The sequence below is a fragment of the Vulpes vulpes genome, chromosome X (genome assembly GCF_048418805.1).
Source record: "Vulpes vulpes isolate BD-2025 chromosome X, VulVul3, whole genome shotgun sequence".
NCBI classification, from domain to species: Eukaryota; Metazoa; Chordata; class Mammalia; order Carnivora; family Canidae; genus Vulpes; species Vulpes vulpes.
In genome coordinates this window covers 82,750,134-82,758,910 of record NC_132796.1, presented here as the reverse complement: position 1 = coordinate 82,758,910, position 8,777 = coordinate 82,750,134, and the positions used below count along the sequence as shown (strand labels likewise).

The 8,777-nt window shown below is 35.8% G+C and overlaps 1 pseudogene; it reads right to left on the bottom strand.

Moving 5' to 3' along the window:
- Nucleotides 1-3,516: 3,516 nt before the first annotated feature.
- On the bottom strand, nt 3,517-8,560 carry LOC112908452 (proteasome subunit beta type-1 pseudogene; annotated as a pseudogene).
- Between the last annotated feature and the right edge of the window lie 217 nt (nt 8,561-8,777).

Genomic DNA, 8,777 nt, shown 5'->3' with positions numbered 1-8,777 from the left:
CTTTATTGGTGATCATTTATGACAGCATGGACTCATGGATGTTTATTCTTTGAGCTATAATTGGACACTATTGCCTTTATCTTGTTTAAATTTTCCAGCTTTGGACACTGGGAACTCTTTCAGTTAGGTCCTGTGTCTCTTTGACATATCCCAATCATCAACAGGTTTTTCTCGATGTTGCTTACTTGTTTCCTTGCTTTGTGGCAGTACAAAATATTCCAAGTTTATATTGTGTATTTCTTCCCTGGCCCTACAGTTAGATATTTTTTCCAAGGGCCTGGGGTTCCTTTCATTGGAGAATGATATTAGTAACCAAGATGTGAGGACCAGGTATACTCATTTTTTTTTTCTTTTTGCAGCCTGTTCATATTTTCAGCCACAGCTTTTGAAAAGACTATTTTTTCCATTTAATTGCCTTTGGAACTTGGTCAAAATTCAATTTGCCAAAAGGAAGGAAATCCTGACACATGCAACAACATGGATGAATCGTGAGGACATTATGCTACACAGAATAAGGCAGGCAGTCACAAAAAGACATATACTGTAGGATTTCACTTATATGAGGTCTCTAGAGTAGCCAGATTCATATAAACAGGAAGTAAAAGAGTGGTTTCCAGGGGCTGGAGTGAGAAGAAAATCACCAGTTATTTAATGGGTGTAGAGTTTTAGTTCGGCAAGGTGAAAAAGTAATGGTGATTAGCGGCACAACAATATGAATATACCTAACTCTACTGAACTATATACTTAGACATGGTTAAGATGGTAAATTTTACATTATGCATTTTTACCACAATGAAAATATTATTTAAAACGTATGAAATAACAAAGAAATAAAGTAGACATAACCAAAAAAATCAGCCTTCCATATCTTTGTAGGTCTATTTCTGTACTTTAGATTCTGTGCCAATAGTCTGTGTGTTTATCCTTTCACCAATACCATCATGTCTTAATTACTGCAGCTTTAGAATAAGTCTTGAAATCAGCTCTCATGAGTCCTCCAACTTTTCCTGCTTTTTCAAAGTTGTTTTTTCTATTTAAGGTCCTCTGCATTTCTACAGAGTATTTTTGAGACAGCTTTTCTATATCTACAAATATCCTGCTATGATTTTACTGTGATTGAACTGAATCTATAGATAAGTTTGGAGAGAACTGAAATGTAACAATATTGAGTCTTTTCATCCATGTTCAGGAATTTTCAGCAAATAGATCAGCATATTTTGTTAAATTTATGTATATTTTATTCTGTATGTACTATTAGAAATGGCATTGACTCTTAAATTTTGTCTTCCCATTGTTCACTGTCAGCATTTGGAAATATAACTGACTTTTGTATATTGACCTTGTTTGTAGATTCCTTGGTGTATTTTCTATTTAGAAAATCATGGCATCCATGGATAAAGGCAGATTTTCATTCTTCCTTTCCAATTTGTATATATTTTATTTCTTTTTCTTGCCTCCTTTCACTCAAAAGAACATCAAGTATAAAGTTAAATAAGATGTTCAAGTGGATACTATTCCCTGATTCCACATCTTAAGTAAAAAATATTCAGTTTCACGCCATTAAGTATGTGATTACTTGAGAAATTGTTTCCTTGTTTTGTTTCTAGGTGTTTTGTTTTATTTTGTTTTGTTTTGTAAATAAAGTCTCCTTATTAGGTTGAGTAAATTTCCCTCTGATTCCTTGTTTGTGGATAATTATTAAAATCATGAATTTATGTTGAATTTTGTCAAATTCTTCTTCCTACCTTTTTTGATATGATTGTATATTTTTTCTTCTTTAATCTGTTATTATGGTGAATTAAATTTATTGATTTTCAGTGACAAATAATCCCTATAATCCTGAGATAAATTTTATTTGCGTCTGATGTATTATCATTTTCATATATTGTTGACTTTTATTTGCTAATATTTTGTTTAGGGTTTTGCAACTATGTGATGGACCCTGGACTTCTAATTTTTAAATTTTTTTTTCTGATTCGATATCCAGGTGACATTGACATGTTTTTCCTGTAAGAGATTTTATAGATCTAGCACCAGTCCTTTCTTAAATGATTGATAGGATCCTCCAGTGGAGCCATCTGGACCTAGAGTCTTCTTTTAGCAAGTTTAACTATGAATTCAAATTCTTTAATAGATATAGGACTATCTAGTTACTTATTTCCTCTTGAGTGAACATTAGTAGTTTGTGTCTTTTAAGAATTGGTTCAATTAAAGTTTTAGATTTATAATTTATAAATTTATAATTTATAATTGTCTTTACTATTCCCTTAATATCCTTTTATGCCTGTATGTTCTGTAGCGATATCCTCTTTTTCATTCTTGATGTTGGCAATCTGTCTTCACTCGATTTTTTGTTAGTGTTGCTACAGATTCATCAGTTACTGAAATTTTCAAAGATACAGCTTTTAGTTTCATTTATTTTCTCTATTGTTTTTGTTTTCACTTTCATTGATTTCTCCTCTTATCTTTACCATTTCCTTCTTTCTGTTTTCTTTGAATTTAATTTGCTTTACCAATTTCTGAAAGGTGGATGCCTTACTGGGAAACCTTTTTCTTTTCTAAAAGATGCATTTAGTGCTGCATATTTCCCTTGAATAACTACATTAGATGAATTGCACAAATGTTACAATTTAAATTTAATTTAGGTTGGGACACCTGAGTGGCTCAAAGGTTGAGCATCTGCCTTTGGGTCAGGGCATGATCCCAGAGTCCTGGGATTAAGTCCTGCATCGGGCTCCCTATAGGGAGCTTTCTTCTCCCTCTGCCTGTGTCTCTGCCTCTCCCTGTGTGTCTCTCATAAATAAATAAATAAAATCTTTTAAAAAATTAATTTAGGTCAAAATATGTTCTAATTTCTGTTGGGTCTTTCCCTTTAATTCATTGGTTATTATGTAAAGTTTTCCAAATATTTGAGGAGTTTCCAGATATTTTATATCTTTGTTATCACTATCTAGTTTAATATCATTATGGTCAGCAAACATACCTGTATGTCTTCTATTCTTTAATTCTTTAACAATTTTAAGGATTGTTTATGATTCAGAATATGTCCCATGTGCACTTGATAAGAACATCAATTCAAGTTGGTGACAGTGTTGTTTAGGCTTTCTATATTTATATTCCTTTCCTTTCTAACATTTCTATCAATTACTGAAATACCTGTATTGAAGTCATCATATACATTTGTGGATTTGTCTACTTCCCGTTTCATTTGTATTACTTTCTATGAGGTATATTTTCAAGATCTGTTGTTAGCTGCATATGTATCTTGGATTGTTACATCTTCTTGATGAACTGATTCTTTCATACCTAATTCCTTCTTTATTCCTGGTAATATTTATTGCTCTGCAGTTTACTTTTTCTGACATTAATACAACCACCACAGCATTCTCTCAATTATTATTTGCATTGTATCTTTTTTTCCATCACTTTACTTTCTTTATTACTTCAGGCTTTACTTTTGAATAAAAGAAATGAGTCCAATAGTTCAAGATACAAAATTAACCAGTTTTGAAGTGATTAATGACAACAACACACAAACTGATTCTTCCTCAAGGGAACTGTCTCCTCCCTGGTGCCCTCCTGAGTCATGATGAAGATCTGAGTGCAGCTCCAGTGAAACTGTCCCTCTCCACCACAGAAATGAAGGCATCTTTCACAAGATGCATGACCCTGTCCAAGGACAGCAGGATGTGATCCATATTCTGCATGTTCTTAAAACCAACTTGGTGATCAAGCTGGGGCTGTAGCATGGCACTAGGTGAGCCTCCAGCCTTGAAAGAATCTCTCCAGTGGGACCCAACCGGGTCAAAGTTGTCCATACCTCCTTTCCCTTCTTCATCCATTCCCCCAGTGATGTAAACATAGTATGGAAAAAAAAAGTGCCTTGAATAGAGGATTGTAGACAGCATTGCAGCAATCGCCCCCATAGTCATGGTCTGGTTATTAGAATGCTTATACATCTTTAGTCTTGCTTCAATAATCTTTGTCAGGGTAAGACAGTCTCCATGAAAAACTCTGTATCCAGTATCCAGTGACTGTTTGGCCTGTGAGTTTGTATCACTTGGGGGCTGTCCCCAGTGTGAATTAAAACCCTTCACTCAGTCAAGAGTCAGAAGCAACAACTGAAAAATCTCCTCCAGCAATTACCAATACAGGACCTCCATTGAAAGTGCAGGGCCAGAAGAACAGCTGTGAGGCTCCATCGCCAAGTTTTGGCTGGGTCCCCAGCACAGGACCATGTGGCTCCAGCTGCTGCTGTCTCACAGCGAGATGGCACCCTCATTTTACTTTTAACCTATATATGCCTTTATATTTAAAGTGTATTTCTTACAGACAGTATGTAATTAGGTCTTGTTTTTTTATTATCTAACTTCGGTTTTAGCCTTTTAATCGGTGTGTGCTTGGATTTTTAACATTCGGTGTAATTGTTGGTATGATTTGATTTAGCTATGACATTATTTGTTACTGCTTGCCCACTTTTTTTTCTTCTCTAACCCTCTTCCTGATTTCTTTTGGATTAGCTGGATATTTTTTGACTATTCAATTTTAATTACTATATTGGCTATTTTTGCAGTTGTTCTTTGAATTATATTTTTAGTAATTTCAGTAGCAATTACAATATATACACTTAACTTTCACAATCTATTTAGAGTTAGTATTTTACTACTTTAATCCAAATACAGAAACTACGTAGCCATATTGGTCCCTTTACTGCTTTATATTTTTCATATGTATGACATCTATTTACATTGGAAATTCCACCAGCCAATGTCACACCTTTGATTTCAATAGCAGTACATATTTTAAAGAACTTAAGGGGAGAATGATCTTTTATATTTATCCATCTATTCACTGTCTTTGATGCTCTTCCTTCATTCTTGAAATGAAGATTTTCCCTCGTGCACATTTCCTTCATCCTGAAGAACTCAGTTTAGCATTTCTTGTAGAATATGTCTGCTGTTGACAGAGTCACTTAGTTTTCTTTTTTCTGAGAATGTCTTTGTTTTCAGTACTTTAAAGATGTCCCACTGTCTTCTGGCCTCCATGGTTTCTGATGACAAATCCAGAAATGTTCGAATCATTGTTCCCAAGTATACAAATGCATGACGTTTTTCTTGGCTGCTTTAAAGATTTTTAAAAATTTATCATTGATGTGATGAGCACTGGGTGCTATGCTATATGTTGGCAAACTGAATTTAAATAAAAGGAAAAATTATCTTTGATTTTCATTAGTTTGATTATGGTATAGCCAGGCATGTTTTTCTCTGAGGTATTCTGTTTGGGTTAACTAAGCTTCTTGAATCTGTACATTTGTGTTTCACCAAATGTAAGAAGTTTTCATCTAATATTCCTTAAAATATATTTTTTCTGCACCCATTTCTCCTCTCTTTTTGGAATTCTAATGATATCAATGTCAGGCTTTTTGATATTATCTCAAGCCCCTGAAATCCTGTTCATTTTGTTCAATTTTCAAATCTCTGTTTTGGTATTCTTCAAATTGGATAACATTTATTGACCTATTTTCTTTCCAGTGTTACTGAGGTATAACTGGCAAACAAAAAGCTTAAATATTCAAGGCATGTAATATGATGATGTTACATACATTGATAACTATAGTCAGACTAACTAACACATCCATCAGTTCACGTGGTTATCTTCTTTTTTTTTTTTTTTTTAGTGGCAGAAACACTTAAGATCTACTCTCTTAGCAAATTTCAAGTATACAATGTAGTCTTATTAACTACAGTCTCCATAGTATAGAATTGATCCCCAGAACTTATTCATCTTACGATGGAAAATTTGTGCCCTCTGATCAACCTTTCCCCATCTTCCCCATCCTTCAGTGCCTAGTAACCACTATTCTACTCTCTGGTTCTGAATGTGACTTTTTTAGATTTGACATATAAATGAAATCATGGGCGCCTGGGTCGCTCAGTCATTTAAGCATCCGTCTCTTGGTTTTGCCTCAGCTGGTGATCTTGGGATCTTGGGATCAGGCCCTCCTTGGGCTCGCATCAGGCTCTGTGCTCTGTGCACAGTTGCCTTGTCCCTCTCCCTCTGCTCTTCTCCCCACTCACTCTCGCGCGTGCTCTCTCTCTCTCTCTCTGAAATAAATAAAATCTTTAAAATAATAAATAAAATCATACAGTATTTCTTTTATTGACCTATTTTCTAGTTACTGGATCAATCCTCTGTCATCTCTAGTCTACTCTTGACTCCAGATGGTAATTTTTTCATTTCAAATGTAGTTTTTAGTTCTAAATTTTCCATATGGTTCTTTTTAATATACTTTTTATTTCTCTGCTGAGAATATCCATTCATTTCAAGTGTTTTTTCCTCAACTTCATGGATCATAGGTAAAATGGATGTTTTAAATACTTTGTCTGATAATTCCAACATCTGGGTTTTCTCAAGGTACGCATCTGCTGATTGTCTTTTCCTTTGAGGATTGGTCATATTTTCCAGGCTCTTAATATGTCTGGTATACATAGTCTCTCAGATATTTTGACTATTAGGTTGTTTAGACTCAAGGTTCTGAAACTTCTGGAGTTTTTGGAGAAGGCCGAATTTTTTGTTTTATCTGGTAATCATCCTGTTAGGCTTAGATTATAAATTCTGTCTTGCCTTACATGGGTGGCAGGTCAAATCTTAGTTTGGAATGTGGAATAGCCATACAATGAATATTTTTCATCCTTAAAAAAAGAACAAAATACTTATATATGCTATAATATTGATGGACATCAAAAACCTTATGCTAAGTGAGAAAAGCCAGATGCAAAATACCACATATTATATGATTCCATTTATATGAAATGTCTTGAAAATACAAATCTACAGAGACAAAAAAACAGATTAGTGGTTTCCAGGGGCTGGAGTTGAGAACAGAGATGAACTATAAACAGAAACAAGAAATCTTGCTGGGGTGATGGAAATGGTCCTTAATTTCCTTTAAAAATCATTGAATTATAAACTTAAAACAGATTAATTGTATGTATGTAAAGTATACCTCAATAAAGTTGTCACATATTAAATCTTATTTTATTTCTTTAGGAATTTGCTCTGCTTATTTGGACTTGTCTCCATGCAGGTACTGTTCAGGGTTGATGTGAGACTTGTATGGATGATTCTAATCTCACTCCAATCCTCAAAGCCTTGGCCCCACTCATTAGGGTCCACCCTATCCATGCATAGCTCATGAGTCTGGCTGAGACTTATTCAGAGTTAAGGGACCCCTTCTCCAGCTTCCCCCCCGCCCCACTGTTATTCCTCCCACACTAGCCAGCCTCATGGTACTCTTATCCTTTGCTTTTTGGGCCACAAAGTTCATAAGCTTTCTATCAGAGTTTTAGTTTCCAACACCACCACACCACTATGTGACTGGCACTCATTCTACATACAAAGCAATACATGGCAGGGAAGTAGAAACTCACCCCACACAGGTCATGCCTCTACATTTTGACTCCTTTCCATTACCTTACTGCTTCTGTTAACTTTTTAGAGTCGTCAAATAGCAGTTTTTGTATTTTTCCATATTTTTCTGTTGTAATCAGACAGAAGGACAGGCTGTAGTCACCTCACATAGCCAATGCAGAACTACAGCAATGGCAAATCTGGTTTTGAATCCTAGCTCTATCACTCACTAGCTGTATGACATTGGACAAATCAACTGATTTCTCTGAGTCTATTTTATTTTCACCTTTAAACTGAAGTTTTTTTTTTTTCTCAAAAAATGATAGAAAAAAGAGGAATAGAAGGCTTCCTAAAGATAATTCCATTATCATTAGCAACCAGACAGGACAGACTCCCCTGGCCTAAATGTATTTTTTCCACTTCTGAAAAGTATCACTCATTATACTTTATTGTAATTATTTGTTTAAACTGTCTATCTTCTCAGGGCACCTCAGTGGCTCAGTGGTTGAGCATCTGTCTTTGACTCAGGGCCTGATCCCGGGGTCCTGGGATTGTGTGCCGCATTGGGCTCCCCGCAGGGAGCCCACTTCTCTCTCTCTCTTCCCTATGTCTCTGCCTCTGTCTCTGTGTCTCTCATGAATAAATTTTAAAAATCTTTTTAAAAATGAGCTATCTTCTCTACTAGAATAGAAGTTCTTTTTTTTAATTATTTATTTTTGATAGTCATACAGAGAGAGAGAGAGGCAGAGACACAGGCAGAGGGAGAAGCAGGCTCCATGCACCGGGAGCCCGACGTGGGATTCGATCCCGGTCTCCAGGATCGCGCCCTGGGCCAAAGGCTGGCGCCAAACCGCTGCGCCACCCAGGGATCCCTAGAAGTTCTTTCTATGAGGTCAGGAACTGTGCTTTCCTCATTTATGGCTATATCTCCACAATACATTCCACAGAATAGCTACTCATTATTCATCCAGTCAGTAAAGATCCCTATGGACAATCAGTTCACTCAATGTCCTTCATTTATAGGTCTTTAATTTCAACACTTGTGACATTCATCTTCATTTCACTCCACCCACTGACAGCCACGAAAGTCCCTCTAGACATTGCCATCACCAGAACTGCCTACCTCAGGAATCCTTACCTCTAATACCATATTCTCTGACCTCTATCCCTCAAGTTTCCAGCAGCCTTTTACCTTCCAGCTTCACTCTCACTATACATACTCTTGACCTCATAGTGACTTGTTCATTTTCTCCCAGTCTTTTGGTAGAAGGCTTATGCAGCCCCTTTTATGCCACAAAACACCCTTGGACAAATTCCTCAGGTTGCTTCTCGGTTTCCTTTGGGTTCCATTTGTCAAGTCATGTGGG